The 24,351-nt window shown below is 37.4% G+C and overlaps 1 long non-coding RNA gene across 9 annotated transcripts in view; it reads left to right on the top strand.

The window, feature by feature from the left end:
* Positions 1-21,355: 21,355 nt before the first annotated feature.
* The window catches only part of LOC127833330 (uncharacterized), a 92,066-nt gene continuing 89,070 nt past the window's right edge, over positions 21,356-24,351 (top strand). For 8 of the 9 annotated variants that reach the window (XR_008027350.1, XR_008027351.1, XR_008027358.1 and 5 more), the window contains exon 1: positions 21,370-21,467. This is a non-coding gene — a long non-coding RNA (uncharacterized LOC127833330). Of the gene's footprint in view, positions 21,468-24,351 lie in introns of all 9 variants that reach the window. The other variant, XR_008027357.1, reaches the window with a different exon arrangement.

Genomic DNA, 24,351 nt, shown 5'->3' with positions numbered 1-24,351 from the left:
ACCATTACCGGATCAGTAGCGTAATAAAGTTGTTCTGACGAAAAGCAATAAATGTTTTGAGACTTCTTTTACGTCAGTTTGATTAAATATTACATTGCTTACTGATTCAGCACATAGTTTTATTTTTAATCGCAGGCAAAATGTATTTGTGATACCTTTTTTTCACCGCAGAATTCATGCATTAACGGATCAGTTGTAGCCATAACGGATCACGTGATCGAAACCACTCCGGGGGCATCTAACATGTTATTTGAATTGTCGACACATGAACTGTGTTGTTTACAATGACCAAGTTACATTGCCAGTTATAAATAATATTCATTATTTTTGTATTGTTTTCTATATGTGATCTTGTATATACACGTTTCGCATGGTGTTCTTGTGTGAATTATCTGTTGAAAAACCTAAATAGATCGAAAAGATGGGCATCTTATAAACCATGTTAATTGTTTTAATCATATCTAATCATCGGTATTGAACATGGAACATAAATAAAACATTACGAGTGAGATCATATATTGAAAGAATCAACAAGATGTGCATATATTTTAATATATTATATTATCAATACGCATATTATCACGCTTGATCCGTTATTGCCCTAATTCTTCATTTCATTTAAGGTGTTGCAAAATCTTAAACACGAATCAAAACTGAAACGGACTTTTGCAGGGAGAAAGACTACTAAATGGCCTTTAAATCAATGCGTAAACTCTTTACTTTTCAACAGAGTTTTAGAATGTGGCCGCGAATAATGTTAAACCTCTTTTTGGAAACGAGACGGAAGTAAACAAAGTCGTATATACATGTCGCCAAAACATATCAAAATGTTTAACAACGAATAGCTCCAATTACGACTCAATCAATGCATTTAGAAAAAAACGGCCTTGAAGATGCTGTGTGCAAAATATCATCTAAAAATGTCGACTATTTATCGCGATACGCATGGTCTTCAACATCAAAGTGATGCGCTATGGGTAATGATCCGGAATGGTAACTTGACTGTACAGTCAGTCAACCAGTTTAGAATAACCTGGCAAAAAACGTTAATTCACAAGTCCAGTCCGCAATAATTTATTTCGGGATTTAGTGTCAATGTGAGATGATGTCAAAATAAAGGGTAAAATTTATTTTGTATGATAACAGGTTAGGCCAGACGGCATATGCATTTTTTTGTCAAAAATAGCCAATTAAAGTTCAACTTTTCGGAAAATTATTAAAAAATCTTTCAACTTACAGAATTAATATTTCAAAACATTATTATGGCATTTGTTTTTAATCAGCAATTTTTGTATTTGAAAATAATAAAGCCTTCTATTTCCATATGCGCATTTCAAAACATAACTCATTCAATCAGTTCTGGTTAACTTTTTGCTGCATTTATCCCCCCCCCCCCACCCCCTTGTAAGCATAATACAAAAGCTTTCTTACTAAAACTTTGTTACTTTATTCCTTTACCTAATGTAGACCTTAGACACTTATCATTTTTTTTATTGGGGAATTATGGAAAATTAAATACAAATTAATCGGAACTGCTGATTTTCCAGAGCTGATTGACAAACTGTACACTAATCCGAATCGACTGTATTTCGGTTAGGGGTATTTCTATCAGATTTATACCATAAAAGGATCACACAGAAATTATATAAATATAACCTTATTTGCTGCAATAACCTCACACTTTTGACGAAGTCCGCGTTGTCTGCAAAACCACTTTGAAGTTTTCTTTCTATATCTTGGAATGCTGTTTCAAACGTACGTAATAATTCACTAACTTCATCCGCCGCCATCTTGATAGAAATGCGCCAGGAACAAAACAATATCACATGACGATATTGGTTAATAATTAATGTGCAGAGACAACCAAACACCTAAAAGTCTTAACCTATTTTTCAAAGTCTTAAACTGCGGTTCAAAGTCTTAAACTGGGGTTAAAACGCGCGGAATGCACATTAATTATTTAACAGTTAACTATAGAGTTAAGAGACTTTGAAACCGAGTTCAAAGTGCCGTTTGCACATTAAATCCTTAAACCCGAGTTCAAGAGTTTGAACCGCAGTTCAAAGTGTGTCTAAAAATAGATACAAATCTCTTATCTACATAATTCAGAGACAACCAATCAGCGGAGCTTAAACCACAATTAGCTATATATAGAAGGTAAATGCCGCGATTTCATTGGTCCTCTCTTAACTATAGAGTTAAGAGACTTTGAACTGCAGTTCAAACTCTTGAACTCGGGTTTAAGGATTTAATGTGCAAACGGCACTTTGAACCCGGGTTCAAAGTCTCTTATCTATATAGTTAACTGTTAAACCGTGGTTTAAGGTATTAATGTGCATTTCGCTTGCCATAGTTTTCCTTATTTGGCTATAGAGAAACCTTGTTAACACTCTGGAAGTCACAATTTTTGCCCAATCATCATGAAAGGTAATCAAAACATTGGTTTTATTAATATGTTGGACGAGTTCGAAATGGTCCAGATCGGTGAAAAAACATGACCGCCAGTGGGCGGGGCATTTTTCTCTATATGTATATAGTGAAAACATGTGAACACTCTAGAAGTCACATTTTTTGCCCAATTTTCATGAAATTTGGTCAGAACATTTGTTTCCTTGATACGAGAGTTGAGTTGGAAAATGGTTCCGGTCAGTTGAATAACATGGCTGCCGGGGGGGGGGGCAGTTTTCTTATATTTATATAGTAAAAAAAGCTTGTGAACACTCTAGAAGTCACATTTTGTGCCCAATCATCATGAAACTTGGTGAATAGATTTGTTTTATATATATCTCAGATGAGTTTGCAAATGGTACCGATGGGTCAATAAACATGGCTGCCAGGGGGGTGGGGCAGTTTTCCTTATGTGACTATATAGAGAGAAATCTTGTGATCGAACACTATAGATGTCACATTTTTTGCCTAAACATCGTGAAACTTGGTAAATACATTGGTTTTATTGATTTCACGGTCAAGTTGGAAAATAGCTCAGATCGGTGAAACACGCTTTTTAGCTCACCTGATTGCTCAGGTGAGGTTTTAGGATTGGTCTTTGTCCGCTGTCCGTCCGTCCACATTTGGTTTGTAAACACTTTAGCATTCACATTTCTCAAGCATTCTTTATCAAAGTTGCTGAAATATCTCAGTCAAGTTTGATGATGAGCAGAATCACATAATTAATGCCATAATTATTGCCCTTAGATTGTCCAGATTTTCATTATATTATACAAAATCCTTGTGAGCAAAGTTTTATGTTTGGTAAAGATTGAATAAACCGACTCCTCTCAGGTGAGCGAACTAGGGCCATCTTGGCCCTCTTGTTTATTTTATTGTCAGTTCAAATTTTACGGACACAATTTTTCTCTAAGAAGGCATTAACGATGTGTATCACAACAGGAGCACGTATATGATGTCAATAAGAATTAAAAAAAAAACAACGAAATTTGCTAACATTTTACGCGACAGAAAAATTATGATAATGATGATTTTAAGGATAATAATTATTATGATGATGGATAAGATGATGATGCAAATGAACATTTTTGTGCAGTAAATACGATACTGCATGTATTATATTGTTAAAGGGGCCTTTTCACAGATTTTGGCATTTTTTTTAACTTATTCATTAAATGCTTTATATTGATAAATGTGAACGTTGGATCGTAAAAGCTCCAGTAAAAAAATCAAGAAAAAAAATAAAAAAAGGAAAAGAACATTGCCCGGAGCAGGTTTCGAACCAGTGACCCCTGGAGTCCTGCCAGAGTCCTGAAGTAAAAACGCTTTAGCCTACTGAGCTATTCCGCCGTGTACACATTCTGCACGTATTTTATACCTTATATAAGCAATCTTCGTAGTTTCACAAAATTTAACGGCAAAAACAGAACTCTCCAAATTATTCAATCGTTTCGCGTTGCAACGCTTTATAATTTTTAGGTTTTAAAATCGTCAAAAGATGCATATAATGGCTATATTAGAGCATGGTTAATGTTCAGTATTACTGTTTCCTCACAAATATCATAACTAAAACGAAAACTTACGAATCTGAAACAACTTTTTTCAATTTTGTCAATTTACCAAAGCGTGAAAAGATCCCTTTAAGACGTGTATATTCCGTATTGTTATCACTTTAAAGTTATCCAAATATATATAAATGAAGTAAATTTATAGTTTGTTTTATTTTTCAAAGCCGTATCAGACTCTTGTATCTAGTCTGCAATAACGCCTCATTTCGATGACGATATACCTGAAGCAAAAGACAAGAGTATCTTTTTTACAATGGAAAAATCTTCAATAAAGATAATATAATACTGTAATAAACAATATTCCATAGTTTTAAAGCGTATCGACCAATATATTTTCAACGATTTATTCAAATTAAAAATGGGCCTGGTACTTGGGCCGAATGAGCCTGAAATAGGGGCCGAATGAGCCTGAAAAAAAACGGGGCCGAAAGAGCTTGGGACTGAAATAGCCGACAACCGCGTATATGCAGTCGGTCTGTCCAAAACACGGGTTGTCGGCTCTTTCGGCACGAAGCTTTTTCGGCGCCAATTTTTTCAGGCTTATTCGGCCCAAGTTCCCACTGGGGGCTGACGAGGTCAAAGCGTAGTCCGTGTCTCTACGACGTCGGGTTTATGTTTTACTACGAAACATTGTGCATTGTTGTGTCAATCGAAGTACAGATTGGTGGAACAATTGGGTTGTAAACAGGTAAGATTATGCTTTAATAACAAAACTCTGAATTTAAGCACAATGACATTTCATAAGTCTGTTACATGAAATTATGTTCCAATATGTGTCTGGTGTATGCGGTTAATCATGAAATATACCTCTGATTTATTAAAACCGATGTCAAGTTTCAATTTAACAAATACAATTAAGGTTTACAACTGTGTTTAATTGACACAATTTTACAATTTCCATATTGATCTATGTATCGTTAAACCACTGGTGTGTTTAGAAATGTGTAGGGTGACCCAGTTATCAGTAATAAAGGCTGAATAGTATTATAAGGCATGATCATGTGTCTGACAGTATACGTATATGAATTGCCACGACAACGCTTTAGCGTTTATGCGTTTCCCCCAGAAGACGTAACGGTTATCTCTCATAGGCGAAAGTCATAAGGTTGTGTTGGAATTAATACGTTCGTGTCAGAAGAGACTGTCGCAAATTCAATACTTTGTCGGGGGATTTTGCTGAAATGACGTTATTATGCATCACCTTCTAATTGATCTGTACTTTTTGTACTTTGCAGTGTTTGCTATGATTGTCCTGAGCGTGTGAAGGGGGGGGGGGGCGGAACTATATATAGTATCATGGTGTTTAACTCTTATGACCCTGAAGACGTTTTGTAGCAGACGTACTTTGAAAAACTTGTGACAAACGTAGACATTCGTCGCCATTAGCAAAGTGCCTAACTGTCACACTATTATCAAGCGATAATTATGTCTAAAAGAACATATCTATATTTCAAGCTGCAATTTGATAAAACTGTTACAGGCATGATCGAGTAAATCTGCTAAAGATAAATATTCTTGACATAAAGGTGTTTTTTTTTTTATAAATACAGAGTCATTGAGTGGCTGGATGTTTCATTTGAGGAGGAGGTATTGACAACGGCATCGTGATACGAACAGCACAGTCGACATGCTAATGCACATTATTATTATATAATTAAATTCACGACTAGGAAAATAAACGATCACAATCGAAATTCCATCTATAAGACGACAGTTGAACATGTTACACGTTCTGAAACGTCTTAGCATATATGAGAGTCTTGACCCTTCCCTCCAAAGTACACTCGAGAGCCTAATGTCGTCGATCTCAATAAAAATTACGCATCTTCAGCTTGTGAAATCCCTTATACGTTCTTTCGGATAGAGAACGACGATAGGTTTTTATGAGACGGTACTCTTTATATAACAGTTGATTATCGTAATCTCCAACTCGCTTATCTCGAAACTCTGCTTATGTCAAAGTAAATCCCATGTCCCAACTTCGATCCTTCTTTTTTTAGATCCTTCTTTATCTAATACAGATTTTGATTTTACATCGTACGGTATAAATCGGTTATCGCCAACTAATTTTGAGATGAATTTCATGTTCGTATACATGATTTTACCTGTAACGGCCGTATGGTGTGGATAGTAGGACCCCAATGTATTGTTGCAAAGGTGTTGCAGTGGGTTTCTGTCACAGGTTATTATTTACTGCGTACATTACGGCCGTTTATCTCCAACACCAGATATCTTCAACTATTTGTTTATGTCCTTATTATTTCGAGATAATGAGAGTCGACTGAAAATCAAATCATATTACATGCGTGCAATTACATAAGTATCCTAATTTAAGACTTCAGAAGAGGTCATTTGCCGGTCTTTACCAATAATAAGCTCCACATTCACAGGATTTTCATGATACGACTTTAAAAGTGGAGTTAAATCATAGTGTGAAAAAAAATGTTTTGTTGCAATGTTTCCCTACTCATTTCATATCAGGGTCGTTTTAACTTATAATTAACACCTTCGCCCCTGTTACAATTTCAACAGACTGTTTTAATCAGTTCAATTATATTGCAGTTCTATAGCAATTTGAAGGTGAAGTGCGATAATACGATGACGACAGTACGACAACGCGATAGTACAAAGCGATAATACTATGACGACAGTGCGACAATTCGATGGCGACAGTGCGATAAAACGATGGCGACCATTCGATTTTGCGATAATACGATGACGACAGTGCGACAATAATTAAGTATCAAAGGAATCACAAATCTCTATTTAACCATCGGTAAAAACTAAGAAAATCCTTTCAATTGAAATGTGGTCATCTATTTTCATTCGTTTTACAGCGGTGTACACACATAAATTCCCTATGCAAGCCCCTCAGCTTATGAAATACATGGACATTGTAAAGGACATAGCTCATCGCAAGCCTGGCCTCTCTTTTGCTTTTTACGATAATCAATTGCGTAGTTAAGGCACGTGAAACCTCCCCTTTGCCTTGGGATAGACTCCATACAGAGTTCTGGTTGATGGCAGTTACATTTCCATCAAACCATGTATCTCCCCAGCCCTATCGTCCCTCACGCACAGGAAAGGCTGGAAATGCAACTCGGTCAAAAAGGTTCCTTGAGAACACCTGTTGTCATTTCAACAAGCTTTCAGGATGTAGATCTCAAAAATGCTCGTTGTCGCATGTCTGTGGGTACTGTCGTGGACCATACATAGCCTACAACTGTGGCCCCTCAATCAAGGACTCCACCTTCAGATACCCCCCCCCCTTCCCAAACCACCCCTCAAAACCCAACAGTGAAACACAATCTGGTAACACCCATTAAAATTGATAAATTAGCCCAGTACCTTCAAGGTTATCCACTGGCACAATACATAATACAAGGGTTTACAACTGGTTTCAAATTGGGTTACACCGGTCCTCAAACAAACACAACATGTCCGAATCTAAAATCATGCAGAAACAACCCATCACTCTTTGCTTCCAAATTACAAAAGGAATTAGATGGTTATAGAATTTAAGGTCCTTTCATAGATCGACCCTTACAAAATCTCCGTTTGAGTCCAATCGGTTTAGTCCCTAAAAAAGAACCTGGTCAGTACAGACTAATTCAGAACCTCAGTTATCCTAACGGAAATTCAGTCAACACATATATCGACAGAAATCTGGCATCTGTTAAATATGCATCTTTTGATGATGCTGTAAAAAAAGGTTTTACAATTAGGTCGTGGGTCATTACTTGCGAAGACTGACATTGACTCAGCCTTTCGAATAATACCAGTGAATCCAGAAGATTATAATTTGTTAGGTTTTAGAGTTCAGGGAAAATACTATTATGACACTTGTTTAACTATGGGTAGATCATCTGCGCCAGCTATATTTGAGCGTTTTAGCTCGGCCATTCACTTTGCGTGTAACACATTTTTGGGCATTGACCATATGGTACTCTTATTAGATGATTTCCTAATTCTAGGCCCACCAGTTTCACCTATTTGCCAACAAAACTTAACTACATTCCTGTTCTTTTGTGCTGAAGTAGGCATTCCTATTAAAATAGAAAAAAAACTGAGTCGGCTCGAACTGTTATTACATTCATGGGTTTAAATTGGATACTGACTTAATGGAAGCTAGGCTACCCCAAGAAAAATTAGATAAACTTAGAATCCTCCTTCATTCGGTAAAACGTACTATAACTTTGAAAAATCTACTATCTTTGATTGGTTACCTTAACTTTTGTTGTCAAGTCGTACTTCCAGGCAGGTCGTTGTTTCCTGCGCAGACTCACTGATCTGGCAAAGAAATCTATCAATCCAAACCACTTTATCACCCTCTCTAAAAAATAGGCGTGATATTACAGCATGAAAATAATTCGCTGATTACTTCAATGGTAAAACTTTACTTTCGGATAAAACGCTGAATCGAATCACCTGCGTTACACTTCCATACAGACGCAGCAGGTTCTTTGGGTTATGGGGCTATTTATGCACAGCATTGGTTTTACGGCTCATGGCCACCTTACTTGCAATCAGAGGGAATAGCGTTTAAAGAGTTATTTCCAATTGTCTTGGCCTTAGAAATATGGGATCCCATTTTTCTTCGAAACAAATGCATCATACTTCATACAGACAATTCAGCTGTCAAACATATAATCAATAAACAAACATCGCGTGTCCGAACAGTGATGTCTCTTGTGAGGAGATTGGTACTTTCTTGTATGAAATATAATATTTTGTTTAAATCTGAACACGTCCCAGGGGTAAATAATGTTTTACCGGACTTGCTTTCTCGTCTACAGGTAGCAAAGTTCCTCCAGCTAGCACCCGAAATGGACAGAGAGCCAACACTCATATCGCCGTGGTGTAATGGATATGGTGTCCGCCTAGCGACCGGGAGGTCACGGGTTCGATCCCCACCGTGGAAGCGTTCTTTAGTTCTCCCACAAAGACACCAAGTACTGGTTCTAGGCCCAGGAAACGGACTCGAGAGCATTTATATAAGCCTTAGGCTTTCGATGCAATCGAGCTAAAATAAATAGGTTTAAACTAACACTCATATCGGAAGATCTGATTTCAATCCACTAAATTGTAGTGTGCTCTCATTTCTAAATAAGTCATTAGCACCATCAACTTTTAATTCCTATAAGAATGCATGGAGGCACTATCAGGCATTCCACCAGCTTCATTATAACAACCATATTTTGCTACCAGTCCCAACCGAAAGGCTAGCCCAATTTATTTCATCGTTGAATCTTAAGAATCTTAAAGCTTCATCTATCACATCTATTGTGTCGGGTATAGCCTATGTCCACAATATACGCAATCTCCCAAACCCAGCTGACTCTTTCCTCATTAAAATACTATTATATGGCCTTCGTAGAGGCATCTGTGTAGATAAACGCTGTCCGTTTAATCTAAATGAACTTCAGCAGGTGCTTTCCTTTTTCCCGGAATTTGCGAAAGTCGCTACTATGTAGTCCTTTACTCAGCTTTGATTTTAGTTTATTTTTTCGGTCTGTTTCGTCCAGGCGAAGTTTCACTGTCGAGGACTGGTTTCAACAACGTCTTACGTAAAGAGTTTTTACAGTTAAACCATGATGGGGGTAAAGTATCTTCTGTGACAATCGAAACAAGGGCCTTTAAACATTCCGCAGAACGTGCGGCAAAAATTCCCCTGTGCAGGCAACAACCTCAACTTATGTGTCCTGTTAGAGCTTTAGTAAAGTATCTAAGCAAGTCAACAGGTCATCCATGTCCTCTATTCCACCACTCCGACGGTATTCCAATCACAGCATCAGATTCCGCTCCATTGTAAGGAAATCAGTTAAGGCAGCAAACTTGGATTGCAGCAAGTACACTTTTCACTCACTCAGGATAGGAGACGCCACGCACGCTCATCTTTCAAATATGCTTCACTCTCAAATTCGTCAACTAGGTCGTTGGCGCTCCAACGCGTACATAAATATATAAGAGTTAAACCATTGGCCGTCTAAGGCATTGCTCTTTGATTCCATGAATTCTGCCCAAGACATATGGTGTGCCGATCCTTATACATGAATAGAGTTTCATGGGTGCCATACTGTAACGAAGCGGATGGCATACCAGGGGGGCCTGCGTATATGGGAGCTTACCGCGTATATGGGACGTCGGAATAAAAAAGTTATTGAAGCAAGACCGTCGACAAATTTGTTGTTTAATTTCTTGACCTTCGAGATGTTGGATGTTCGAATATCATTTTCACTCACAATAAACAGTATTTGTACATGTTTGCAGTAACATATTACATACATCACGATTATTTTATTATCTCGACGCGTTTTTATGTCTATTAATTCATTTAATGCCGAATTATAACGGTTAAACCCCCCTTTTTTGAAACTAAACTTCCTTTTAAGCACATTTTGGGACCTGACATCCAAATAATAAACAGCTCTTTCCTATGTTAGAAGATTTTATGCGAAATAACTTTCGTGAATGAATACCGCATTGGTGCGAGTGTTTTGGAAATCATTTTCACTTGAGGAAATCAAGAGCTATCTTGTTTTATTGTTATATTATTATTTTTTATTATTATATGTTTTATCGCGTATTTAACGCTAACATTTAGTGTGTGTGTAAAATATAAGACATTCGACGGTATTATTAACACAGTGTAATTCTTACCTGTTTATTTAAACATATATGGACATACTTATGTTTGAATATGCATCAAACGGAATACTATGCCTACTAAACGGAATACAATGCTTACTATTTCCAGATATCAAGACGCCAGTTATATATGTCGAGGATGCCAAGATTAAAAAGACGGCGTAACGAAGTGTGTACCGCTTTAGAAAGCGAAAGGTACATGAAAACCCACCAATCAAACAAAAAAGATTACGGAAGTACCACGCCAAACAATCACATGTACGTGCAATTTAATTGTAATGAAAAACAGAAAAGAGTAAAGCCGTTTCGATACTAGTATAAGGTTGCTGTAACCAAATACTGCCATTGTTGCGATTCATGAATACATGAAGCAATTTGGAATACCTGACACCAGCTTAGAAGATGCATATCGGTGGATGTTTTTTAATGAAAACTTAAATATTAATTGTTTATTTAATAAAATGACATTTGACACGTTTTACCATAACGATACTGATACATGTATGTGACTTTGATGTGACACATTTGGACGACCTTCTTTTAAACCTGTTCTGCGTTGGCCACTATATTATAATCGCAAATAGTGAATTTGTAGTGGATAGAAAGATTTGTGCAAATGCAATACACGATATGATTTCAGTAGAAGTGATCAATATATACATGTAATTTTTTTCTCTTTTATACATATGTGAATACATATTATTTAAGACTGTTGTATTGAGGGAATAAAGTATTGGTTCACATAGAAAGATTTCGTTTATTTCGTTTGTTCCTAACATTGCCTTCTTATCGTAAGTTAATATGTCAAATGCATAACGAATTCATTCCGACCCAAATCTTTTTTTTTTATCATGTATGTAAGTGCTGAATACAATTGAAAATGTATGCAGAGACATCGTTGAAAGAAATGACGTAACACAGATAATGGTTTATTTTCATAAAAAAGTGAGAAACTAGCATGACATATACGGAACAAAACGTGTAATTAAGTAGCACTCATAGCAATTATATGTCAGACTTGTCTATGCAGAAATAATAAAATAAAACAAACAAAAAACACATAATACATCAGCTGTACATTTTTTTGTTTGGTTCGTTCGTTTTATTTGCTGTTTTAGTCCGGCTCTGTTGAAGGACTCTCGCTTGCATATTCTACATTTAAACTCATGCGGTCCATGAATGGGGAATGGTATCCCAGTCCTCCGCTTATGTTAAATTCCTAATTACATAATTTTATACTGCAACGAAAGATGCACTAATTATCGCCCTTTAACCTTCGTCATCTGAAAAGACAGTAAAAGAATGGTTAAAGAAAATTTCATATCCGAATAAGGTCGACACGTCATAAAATACATTTAATTAATTAAAATATTACTGAAAGGGCTGATAAACATTCTATTTTCTCGTACATCAGCCATCCCACAACACATCTTCTTGAAAATCGGTGAATTGATTCAGTTGGTCGGCAGGTTTTGTGTACAACATTTTTATAATTCTACAGTAAAAGGATTAAGAAAACACATATATATTGCACCACATAAGAAATGCTATAAAACTATAATATTGAAGTACACATATTAACTTTGTTATAGATGGGTAGGTATTTCGTGTCAATCTCTTTCGCATATGAAAGAGCTGTTGGTCATTTTGAAGTCATATAGACATATAGACGCATAACTTAATTTAGATTAAGCAAAATAAAACACTAGGTGTTTGCCAAGTGTGTGTATCAGAGTGTATTTACAGGTCCTACCGGCCTCTTCATGAGGTCTTTGAGGTCCGACCTGCCCCTGTGACCTTTCAGGGGATAAAAGTTACTTTAAGTCAGAGTAGGTCAGATTAACCCCGGTCTCCGGGTGTTTTGCCAATGATTTTTATTTTTAGGAGAGTTCAGTGCACGCTGGCCAATGAGACCTTAATGTGCCCTGTACTCTATTGCTGATGATGATTTTAGGATTAGGTGTAATTTTGTGAACATGAGTAATGTGTATTTGTGTGTTATATAGGTGTGTTCGGTGTATTGGTTTGTTTAGGGGTGTTGTGTAGGTTAGTGTTATGAGTATGTGGGTGTTATATAGGTGTGTTCGGTGTACTGGTTTGTTTGGGGGTGATGTGTGAGTGTTATGTGGTTGTGTTCTGGGTCTTGTGGTGATTATGTATATATGGTTGTGTGTAAATCAGTCGAAGAGGCCAACCAATGAGCAGCACCCTTTTCATTCGGAGCCACCATCGTCCTTTCCCGCCCGCCTGCAAAACATCCAGACCATGCAGATTGGGCTGAATTATATTTACTTTTACGTAGTGTTTGTTTTTAAAATTAGGTGTGAAGTGATGTAATATGTTATAAGGAGTATTTTAAACTTTTACTTGACGTTATTAACTTATTATTATGTTGTAGTAATTCCGTTTTTGTATGACTGTGTAAGGTTGTTGTGCTCTCCGCCCCAAGAGAGGTGTTAGTGGGGGTTCGAGCGGGATACACGCAACGCCCCGATTCCAGAGTCGTCCCTGTTTTTTTAAGTGCCCGGTGTATAGCACCGATACACTGCACCCCCTTTTAACGTCACTCGTGGAGGACATGTTAGTACATGGTGTTTGTTATGGTTCAAATATCACTATGCTGCCTTGTGTCATATTTTATTGTGACGTGGGCTCTCACTGTTACTTTTATGAGAGTTGGTTGTATGGTGTTGACAGGGTCAGACTAGTTTTTTGGAAAGATCATGTATTTGATGATGGAAGAGAGGGCCTGACTATGTGTTATTCGACCGAGATGACTAGTTTAATTGTGGGCATAGACAATATCGAGATTTGTCTTTCTTATTGCTGAGGTGGGGGTCTGCAGCTCTGTGGTGTTGTGGGGGCCAGACTAGTCTTGATGGTGAAACCGGCAGCAAACCTGTGTACTATTGTGATTGGCCGTAGCGCAGCTACTCCTGCGTCGTTATTGGCGTTCTGTGGACGACGCCGGCTACATAGGTACATTAGAGTAATCAAATACAACGGTTAGTGTACTATTGAGATATAGAATGGTGAGCAGATTGGAATAAATACCTTTTCCTTTCTCTTTTTTTTGTCATCTTGGGTGGGTCGTGTCGGCAGAGTCATAGATAATCTATCCCGTCCGGCACGCTCCAACCAAGATATTTTTATAATATACATATATAAACAATGACAAAAACATGGTAGTATGATACTGTTACGCTATATGCACCTGTAGGGCTTGCACTGTAGATATCTCAAGTAATGAGTAACTTACGTGCTCACTTAGTGAGGCTTCCACTAGTTTGTGGAAGTGAGTTGTCTGTGTGCATTCCCCTGTTACGTTGTCGTCGGTTGCTGCGTGCTGTATGCAGCGGGAAAAAAATAAAAAAGCCAGCACGGGGAGGGGTCTCGCGGAACCCGGATACTGTTATCTCAATTGGTTACTGTTTTTCACGGGGGATTAAATTGCATTTACGGTATGTTGTTAAGTCGTGGTTATTAACGAGGCAGGTGACCGATACATTTCAGATAGCGTGCCCTTCCGGCATTTTATGAAGGAGTATGATGTTGTTGTTTTACTGAGTTTTAGCATGATCGCCTGTTCCCGTCCGTGGCGTCCCCGCCACAGGCCATAGACCAAGGGGTCAGCATGGCACTCGCCTTGGTGCCCAGTCGGCCATGTCCTGAGGTGAGGTAACTATCGGTCGGTTGTCATATCATTGCTATATACGAGCCGTGATGATACCGTAAGGCTCCATCCGAGCGGGGCTCGGGCGAATGGACGCACGACACACGTCTGAGAGACCGTATTCCTTGGCCCGCTCGGCGGCACTCATTATGCCTATAATCCACAGATCGGGAACGGCGGACTGGTAACGTGTAATAATTTTATATGTATGTGGTTGTTAGCTTAGGTGCCTGAGTGGATATTTAGCCTGATTGCTTTTTTGAGTTTGTCTAAAATTTTGTTGATACTTTTCAATATATTAAAGCGGGTATATACGATTTAGTCAAATATTTATGAATTTATATAAACTGTGTAAAAAACTTATTATATATATATTTCAATATAAATTAAAATAAAAGTTAAGAAGAATATGTGTCGAAAAATGCGAAATAAGCCAGATATTTAATTCTGAAATTTAAAACGGCTGTACAGCCGAATTCGCCAGCATGTTTACCATACATGTACGATGTGCATCTAAACTTAGTTTAACGGTTTATTTGAAATTCTGCAACGATATCTATTCATACGACACACGAACACTATCTCCGATCCTAATACAAAGACGAATGCTTCGGTTATTGTAGGAAAATATGTACGTCACTATCGGCTCGGGGCGATAATTTGTCTTTGCTGCATTTTATGAAATTCGGCTTTAATGTATAATTTTCTTTCCTATTTTGTGTTATTGTAACATATTTTATCAATATATTACAATTAAACACATATAAAAAAATCGTATATACCCGCTTTAAGTACGTATTTGGAGAACGAGTGGCACGGGCACGCGCTTTATTATCCCAAATGCACTGAACGCGTTTTGTTTGTATACGTATTTAGATATTCTGATAGACTATAAGGGGGTAATTTAGCCGAGTAGGACGCGAGATTTTATGGGATCAATGCACTTAACGCGTTTTGTCTATTATGCGCATTTTTGATATTCTGATCTATTGGTTCAAAAATATCTGTACATTTCTATTCAAAAAGCGTTAGAAACGCAGTACTCGATAAACTTAATGGACAATGTCTTGCCTAAAGCTGTTAGAAAGCGGCGTTTTCATTGGTTGACAGTATCTAAAAGCATGGCTCTGATTGGTTATCTCTTTCACGTCCGTGCAAACGCAAGTAGGTCAATCCGTTTTGAGATGTAAAATTCACACAAAGAACGACCTTGACATTTTTCATTTACCGTGCACTCCCTCTGGTTCAGGGGAAACAACCATTGTAGACTTCATCATCACAATTATCTCCCTTAGTACAACTGAGTGACACCACCCCTGCTGGCTCTTCTTTTCCCCCACCCACATCGGCCTACACTTCCATAAAATCTCTCCTTCTTTCAACCCTCCAGGGTGGCAACATGTATTTTAAATATATATTTGCATATAGTCCTGTACATATTGTAAATAATGTACATCTTGTACAAATTTAGCTGTCTTTGTCTTATTTTTAACTGTAAAGTACATTGTCTTACCCTTAATTTTTATGTGGCCCTATGAAGGTGACTGTTTGGAGACACGTAAGTTATTGCCCTTAACATATAAGGGTTTATTACTAAACCCACTTTTAAATATTGTTTTAATGCCACTCTGGGGGGATCTCTCTTTTCCATAGCCCAATCCTCCTTAAGTTCCATACAGACAGGGTCTTATGTTGGAGCATTACGGCTATATTCCCTGTCTGCAAGTGTTCAACATTGAGCCACATACATAAACTTGTACTCATTAATTTTTTAACAACTCAATACTCAATTGCAATATTAATATATAATTGAGAGTTACACACTCTATGTGATATCATATATTGTCTTTTTTTCCCCTTTCCTTCTCATATAATTGCATTTGCACATGCAACTTCACTCTACAATTGAGAGCTGTTAAATCAGGCTCTGGCATCCCTATTAATAAATGTTCTTAGATATAAACATATCTCTCTTATGATTAGATCTTGTTGTTTGGCGTTTAGTTTAAACTTTAAACATACACATAAAAATGGTACTTGACTATGCATGTAAACATATTGTGGCAATGTTCAACCACTTTGTGATCTGGAAAACCCTCAAATATTTTTATATTGTTACACAAACATAATACACATCTGTGTATTCCTTTTTCTATAATTAATATATTAAATAGTCCTATTTGGATTCAAATTTTTAAACCACAGATCACAAAGTCTAAAGACTCCAACAAACCCATTGCAGTATATACTGAACAGTGGGTCTGGTAATGATGCTGCCACATACAACAGTATGTGTGTTTTCACCATCTTTACTTATAAAAATTGGGCTATTCTTTCTCTCTCTCCTCCTTAAAAAACAATACAAAGAATAACATACAATAACAACATCATATGAATGATATAAATTAATAATAAGTACAGTAATGTAACAAAAACATAGTAATCTTTTTTGTATTAACTCATTCTTGTTCTTTCATTTATAATTTTGCATATCAACCATCATTGTTTACTTTTTCTTAAAAGTACAAAGTCAGCCGTGGGAAAATCTATTTTAAAACGGATTGACCTACTGGCAATCCTTAATAAGAAATTTCGGCCAATCAGCGCCATCGTTATATAAGCGCATCAACCAATTAAAACGCCGCTTTTTAACCGCGTTAGGCCTATTCACTGTATAGCACTGCGTCTTTTTAACGCTTCATATAAAGGTTATATATTTTTAAACCAATAGATTTTTATTAAGGAACCGCACCAACACTGCAAAGTTTTATATTTATACCAATGGTACAGCCCAGTAAAATCGGGCTGTCCATTTTATGGCCGTTTTCGGCTTTTTATGCAGAGTTCTATGTTAAGCAGTGTGCTCGGGCAATGGTTTTTAACCGAAGTCCCGAGGGTAAATAACCCCAATAGTCAGACCTTGACATGGCGGCTGCCCCTGCACGGACGTGAAAGAGATAACCAATCATATTGTATGGTGTCTGCTCTTTTGCACTTTTAAAATGCAAACAAAGCAGAATTTCATAAGGAGATGTATGAAACAAGAAGGAATAATTACATCCATTAATACTTGAATCTATTTAAATTTATTATGATTGGTATATTTAATTGAACTACTATGTAGAATACCCGGGAAACCGAGGTAAATTTGACCTACTTTGGCTCTAAATTAATCTTTCTCCCCTGAAAGGTCACAGGGGCAGGTCGGGCTACTATAACCTCGTGAAGAGGCCAGTAGGACCTGTAAATAAACTCTGAAATACACATACACGCGTGTCTAGTCTCAGTCGGGCTACCGTAACCTCGTGAAGAGGCCAGTAGGACCTGTAAATAAACTCTGAAACACACACGCGTGTCTAGTCTTTCCCTTGCAACACCATTAAAACACCTGACAATATCCAATAGCACAACAGAGAGAGCCCATGTGAATTTACACCAAGACACAGGGCAGTAGAGTAATATCTGCACTAATCTATGTTTATGTACTAACCAGTCCTCCGCGAGGGAAGTTAAACGGGGGTGCAGTGTATCGGTGCTGTACACCGGGCACTTAAAAGAACCAGGGGCGCCTCTGGAATCGGGGAGCCCTCTGTATCCCGCTCGAACCCCCACTAACACCTCTTTGAGCGGAGAGCACAAAAACCACACACAAACTATAAGGAATAAACATTAATGCCAATAAGGATAATGCTAATCTAGAGATACTAGGAATACTGCAAAAAGCATTTCGATAAAAGGCAAACCACTACATAATCCATAAAAAAAGATCTAGACACATTAAGGTCTCATTGGCCATCGTGCTGTGATGTATAATATGACCTAATTTTCTCCCCTGAAGGGTCACAGGGGCAGGTCGATACATCTGTAGTCGCGAAGACGCTGGACGACCTGTAAATAAATCTCAAACACACACACGCGTGTACATATATATACATGCAATAACACCCGTTTTCTCGATGCCCTCTCACCCTAGCGAAGCATTAGAGCCTTATTGACCAGTTATATGTGGCGTTCCCCGTACAATCTCGCTATAAGAATATGTAAAGCGTACGATTTAAGCGCAAGTGTATTTATATTTTATTGGGGTATCGCGTGTCTCGCAAAAATTTGAAGACATGTTGTCTAACTATAGAGACGATCTTGTTCGGATGCATTAGTAGTAGACCGCTATCGATGGTTACTCTTGTATTGTTGGTATTCGCCGAGATTCATAAGAGTCAAATATATACGAGAAGCAAGAGCGTAATCGTGCGCAGCGAGACGTGCTCATATAGAATTGAACCTCTTATGGCTTTCTTTCGAAATAATTTCATGTCTCCGAACTAATATGCAATGCGCCCGTGTTTTTTAATATGCGGATTAATGCTCCGTTTAAGATCCATAACTAATGAACGCCTCAATATTTTCAAAAATTTACACCGGATTACTGTTCACCGACATTTCTTTATACAGATTTGATATAAATATTATGGAGCTCAACAAAAAAATACATTAAGCCCGGTTTTCACGGCACACGCGCTGGACATACACCTTTAAAAACGCTATACAAATTCCAGAACTTGTGCACTTAATAGATTGTAAACAATGACGGTTGAAATCCGTACGTGGGAATTTTTCTGGTAACCAAGAGCGACGTCAACGTTCATGAAGCATTTCATTCATAAATGTATAAATGCGTCGGGTGTCAAAACCAGCATCACCGGATGTAAAATCTATTTTTGAGCTGCATATTATCCGCTGCTGTGTGCACCCGCCAATTAGTTTAAAATGGATTCCGAACCGGTTAGTAGTTAACATAACATCAGAACATATTACTCTTTCAAAAAGGGCGCTATGCTGCTAAATAGTACATGTATATTGCAAAAAAGTGAAGCTCCCCACGTATAATGTCGCAGTTTATAACAATACAAGTTATTTTTCATCTTTTGTAATGTAGCTTGAGGTTTTGTATCTTTGAAATATATGAAAGAGGTTTACATTTAAAAAGAGGAAACGTTCTTTAAAACATTCACATCAATGGTAAATTCATTCACGACAGAAAGTTTGTATATTTGGAAGTCATGTTCCAAAATGTGCTTCACAGGAAGTCAGTTCCAAAAAGAGGGGTTAATCCAATAGTTTTGGGCAATAAATTACTAGTAGTTATAAGAGATAAAACGGCGTCGGGAAAATGAAATAATCATGGTTTTAGTAATATTTTACCGTACACGTGCATCAATACTGTGTATTAAAAGAGAACATGATATTTGCACATCCCATTTCTCGAACGTCACGTTAGGAGACAACAGATTTGTGAACGGTTTTCCTTCAATAACTTTTTTATCCTCACGTCTACGATCTTGAAACAAAAAAAAACGAGGGAAGCACAAACACCGGAGAGCCGAAAGGGCGTATTCATTCAATAGAGATATAAGTATAAACTGGCTTACCGGGTGAAAATATCCGCTACTCCTTCACGAAAAACACTAAAACGATGCCATCTTTGAAGTTTTGCAACAACTTTCTCACTTAAACGCGGTAAGCTCCCATATACGCAGGACCCCCCTGGCATACTGTAAATTCATATGCTGTTTTGTTCATTTTCCTGGACAAAAGCCCCACTGTGATTAAGCAGGGGTCTACTTTTGTTCCAACAGGATTTTCACATGCTGATTTGTTTATGCCCTTGAAGTACAAAAGCCCCACTGTGATTTAGCAGGGGTCTATTTTTGTTCTTGCAGGAATTTCATATATGCTGTTTATGTTCAAGCCCTTGTTGGACAAAAGCCCCACTGTGATTAAGCAGGGGCCTACTTTTGTTCCAACAGGAGTTTTCATATGCTGTTTTTGTTTATGCCCTTTTTGTACAAAAGCCCCACTTTGATTACGCAGGGGTCTATTTTTGTTCCTGCAGAAATTCCACATATGCTGTTTATGTTCAAGACCTTGTTGGACAAAAGCCCCACTTTGATTAGGCAGGGGCCTACTTTTGTTCCAACATTTTCGTTCCCGTGTATACCTGGAAGTTGGCAGGTACATGTAAGTTACATTTTGACACGCATTCTAATACACGACCCCATTTTTTCACACCTTTCCTGTTTCCAGCTAGAACGCCCGTATCTTTTTAAGGAAAAGGTTTCGTTTTTGTGAAGCCCAATATGGATTGGCAGGTAATTAAGTCACATATTGACACGCATCCAATACACGGCCGCACTTTCAGCAGCTAGAGATTAGGCATATTTGGTTTATCTACTTTCGTAAAGTTTTGTAATTTAATTGGCTTATGTTAAAACATCATTTATATTAAGTCGTGTTATAACACTGAATATAAGATAAACCACTCAAATGTTTTGTCGGATATACGTGAATGCATCCCAAAGGTGGGTATTAAAAAGTGAATCCCTAACGAACACAAATTTGTGTTTGATCTTCGTTCTAGAAAATGTTTCAAATGCGATGCGTCTATCGACTACTTCATTGTAATTGGACTTTTATGCCCCCCCTCGCTTATGTTTTTGAGCAATAAATAAAACACTCCTATACATCGAGCAACTGAAAGAGAGGGTAATGGTTAGGGTTATGCATTTAAATAATCAATTAAACGTGTACGTCTCTCGAGTAAATCAAGCACGGTCGGAGCGCATGGTCAATGGTGGATGCTGATTTTGCAGACAAGTTAGGTCATAAGGCAATAAAGATGGTATCGATAAAGGCGCATGGCGGTTTTTGCCTTTGGAAAGGGCAGAGTTGCGCTCCAAGAGGGCGGCATGGCGCAGCGCCACGCAAAAAGGGCCTGGGAAAGACACAGTGTAAAGTGTAAAGTGTCATCCCAGAGTATCCTTGTAAAGTCCACATGGCTAATCAGTGACGAAACTTTCCCATTAACCGAATTTTTCCTTTAAAGATACTTTTCTAAACGAAAATTCTAGTAAAGTGTAGTCCCTGATTAGCCTGTGTGAACTGTTGTGTCGGGCACCAGTCGCTTGCGATGAGGGAACTGGCCGCAGCAAGCATGATTGGTGGAAGTTAGCCGAGGCACGAGAAAAGAGTTCCTGAAGATCGTTGCGCGGGACGAGAATCTCGCTCTCTTCTTGCTGGACCACAAAGGTTGTGTTCGAGTGCGCTAAGAGAAATTCACTTTTCAACGTAACGTAAATATTATAGTTTTAAGTTGTTTTCCTGATAGTCTACCAGTACGAGTACCCCAGACCAAAAACAAAAACTAGAGAGACACTATTGGTAGTACGGGGGGGGGGGGGGGGGGGGGGGGGGGGGGGGGGGGTGGGGGGTAACGTTATTTCTGCTATTATTATTATACTCAAACCCGGTTGAGTCGCGGGTCGTTTTGACTCGCGGTATTTTATTAGTGCCCTCTGGATTGTGTTTGTAAACAAACCTGCGTGACCTACCTTTGAAATCTGACAGAAAACATCTTTTGCTGCCAGTATGAATAGATTTTTGGTAAGTAACTACCCAAAAACGATTTAAAACATCATTTTAAACCAAATTTATGTAAAAATCCATGTTAAAATGAAATTTCCCTTTCAACTTTTTCACTTTTTAAGTTCGTCTGCTTGCGGTTGCTTAGGTCAGACACTACCAATATATTATTCTCTTTGTGAAGGGGTTACACACCACCGATTTTTAAAAATTATTTCGATAGGTCAGGCTCTTAAGCAGAAGAATGAATGAACAAGAACAGTTATTTGAATATTGAGAATTAAAATTAGACACTGCTTGAATATACCTGTGATATTTATTTTATTTGATGTCTTAAATTCCATATGTTCTAATTGTTATATACGTTATTGATTGTTACTTTGAATGGTATGTCAGATCTTTATGTTTATTCATGTTAAATTTTATATAAGTGTCGTTTAACCTATTTACCGCGAGTCAACCGGGAGGGAAAATAAACAAAAATGGCGGACAGTGGTGTTGTTTTTGTTGATGCCGCAGTTAAAATTGAAGGATTTTCGTCATAAAAAGGCTATTTTCCAATGAAGTTAAGTCAGATATGTTTGTCTTATAAATTATTTATCTGATATTTGAAGATGGTTTCTAGACGCAAATGAATATTTATTAAGTACCGCGACTCACCCGGGTTGCAGGCTATTGTACGATGCTGACCGGTAATCTTGCACAGTTAAGGGTCAATTGGTTGAAAAACATGTTCTTTTATAAATTGGCAACATATCGTGTAAGTACCTGTTATCAAACAGCACCTATTATCGGACGTTTTGTTTTGGCTCTTTATGCACATGCACAAAAGTGCTCATGACGTCACATTGATAAACAAATGGTCGCACATGAAGTAGCAACAACAAACTAATTTTTTATTTTAATGAAATGGTAGAGTGTTATATATTTTTGGAAAGCTCTCGTCAATACAAGTTCAGATCTGTTTATTTTTTTGAAATCCGGCTATGTATAAAGGAGTTATGGCCCTTTTAATTTTTTGAAAATCCGGAATTATCTGCCCTTTTTCCGCTGAATATATATATATTTTTTTTTTTTAGGATATAGGGTTGTAATATATCTCAGGAAAGATCTCAATGAGACGAACACAGAACTGCTTTCATTTCTGAATTTAGACAATATATGAAGGAGTGACAGCTCTTTTAATGTTTTTGAAAATATGAAATGCGTCCATTTTCTAGATTAATTTTTTTAATGCGAAATAGGGTTCTAATAAATCATAAGAAAAATCTCATTGAGACAAATAAAGATATATATATTTTGTATAGATATTTAAATATGCATGATGGAGTTATAGAACAGAAAGATTATACACCCCCCCCCCCTCCTCTTATGGGATACCGAAGGGGTCGAAACTTTTTTGTCTGATGCAGCAGAACTTAAAGTTTTGACCCCTTCGTAAACAATAAGAACTTAAGCACAGTGAACAAACGAGTATAATTTTAATAATAGCATGGCATGGTGCACATTGAATTGTTAAGCATTGCAATACAGTGTGCAGTAAATCAAAAATATCGAAAGCATGTGCTTTTATTTGCAAGACTTGGTATCGTGATTTCGTTTATCCACTGTATCATAGTACAAAGCACTGCCACATTTTTGTAAGCCATAGCAATCACTTGCGGATTATCATGTTGCATATTAATTGATATATTAATATATTGATTGCATTGAACCACTTTCTTCAGATGATGATTTTGGAACGGGAAAAGTGTATGTAGTCTTATGAAAATCATCCAAATTGTTAGCACCTTTTACTCGGTGTTTATCTTTAATTAGCCTACAATGTTTTTTTATAAGACGATCCACTTGTACAAAGATAACTTTTCTTTCAATCTTTGTTTGACACAAACTCATAAGTTGGTCTACCGCCTTGTTTATTCCAATTTCTTCAACTTTTTGAATAACACTCAAATTATTTGTGATTTCCATGTGAGCCATAATGATTAATGATGCTGAATATATCTGAAATTGCAAGAAAAAATATATTTGTATATGCATACTTACATAAATACTGGCTGGCCCTCGCTTCGCTTTCCCCCGACAAATTTAAATTGAAACTAAGGTGTACAATTATGATCTGGAACAAAAAATAAAGAAAACAAAACTAAAACTAACAAAAAATAAAATAAATTAGAATAAAAAATAAATAAATACAATAAAATAAAGAAAGAGAAAAAAGTTAGTCAAATATCTCCGCCTGTGTATCAATATCCTCAGATACACAGCCGTCGGACATGATGTCAATATCATATTCGAGTTCAGCGTCTGGAGGCAGTGTCTCGTCCGATTCGCACTCTGATGCTATGGTCTTGGTCAAACCAGACACTGACCCACACTGACTCGTCCGATCTGGTATCATCACTGGCTGATCCACCATATTCAGAGAGCATATACATATTGTACCAATGTGGATCTTGAGCCTGGGGCACTGATTCAAGGGCCCACCCAGACTCTGAATCAGGTTCAGGCATCAAGGAGGAAAATAAATCAGCATCAAATGAAATCTGCAACGGAATATCTGTAAGGAAACGAAATAAAAGACCCAAACAAGCA

The sequence above is a fragment of the Dreissena polymorpha genome, chromosome 6 (assembly GCF_020536995.1).
Source record: "Dreissena polymorpha isolate Duluth1 chromosome 6, UMN_Dpol_1.0, whole genome shotgun sequence".
Classification (NCBI taxonomy): domain Eukaryota; kingdom Metazoa; phylum Mollusca; class Bivalvia; order Myida; family Dreissenidae; genus Dreissena; species Dreissena polymorpha.
This window is presented reverse-complemented; position numbering and strand designations above follow the sequence as displayed.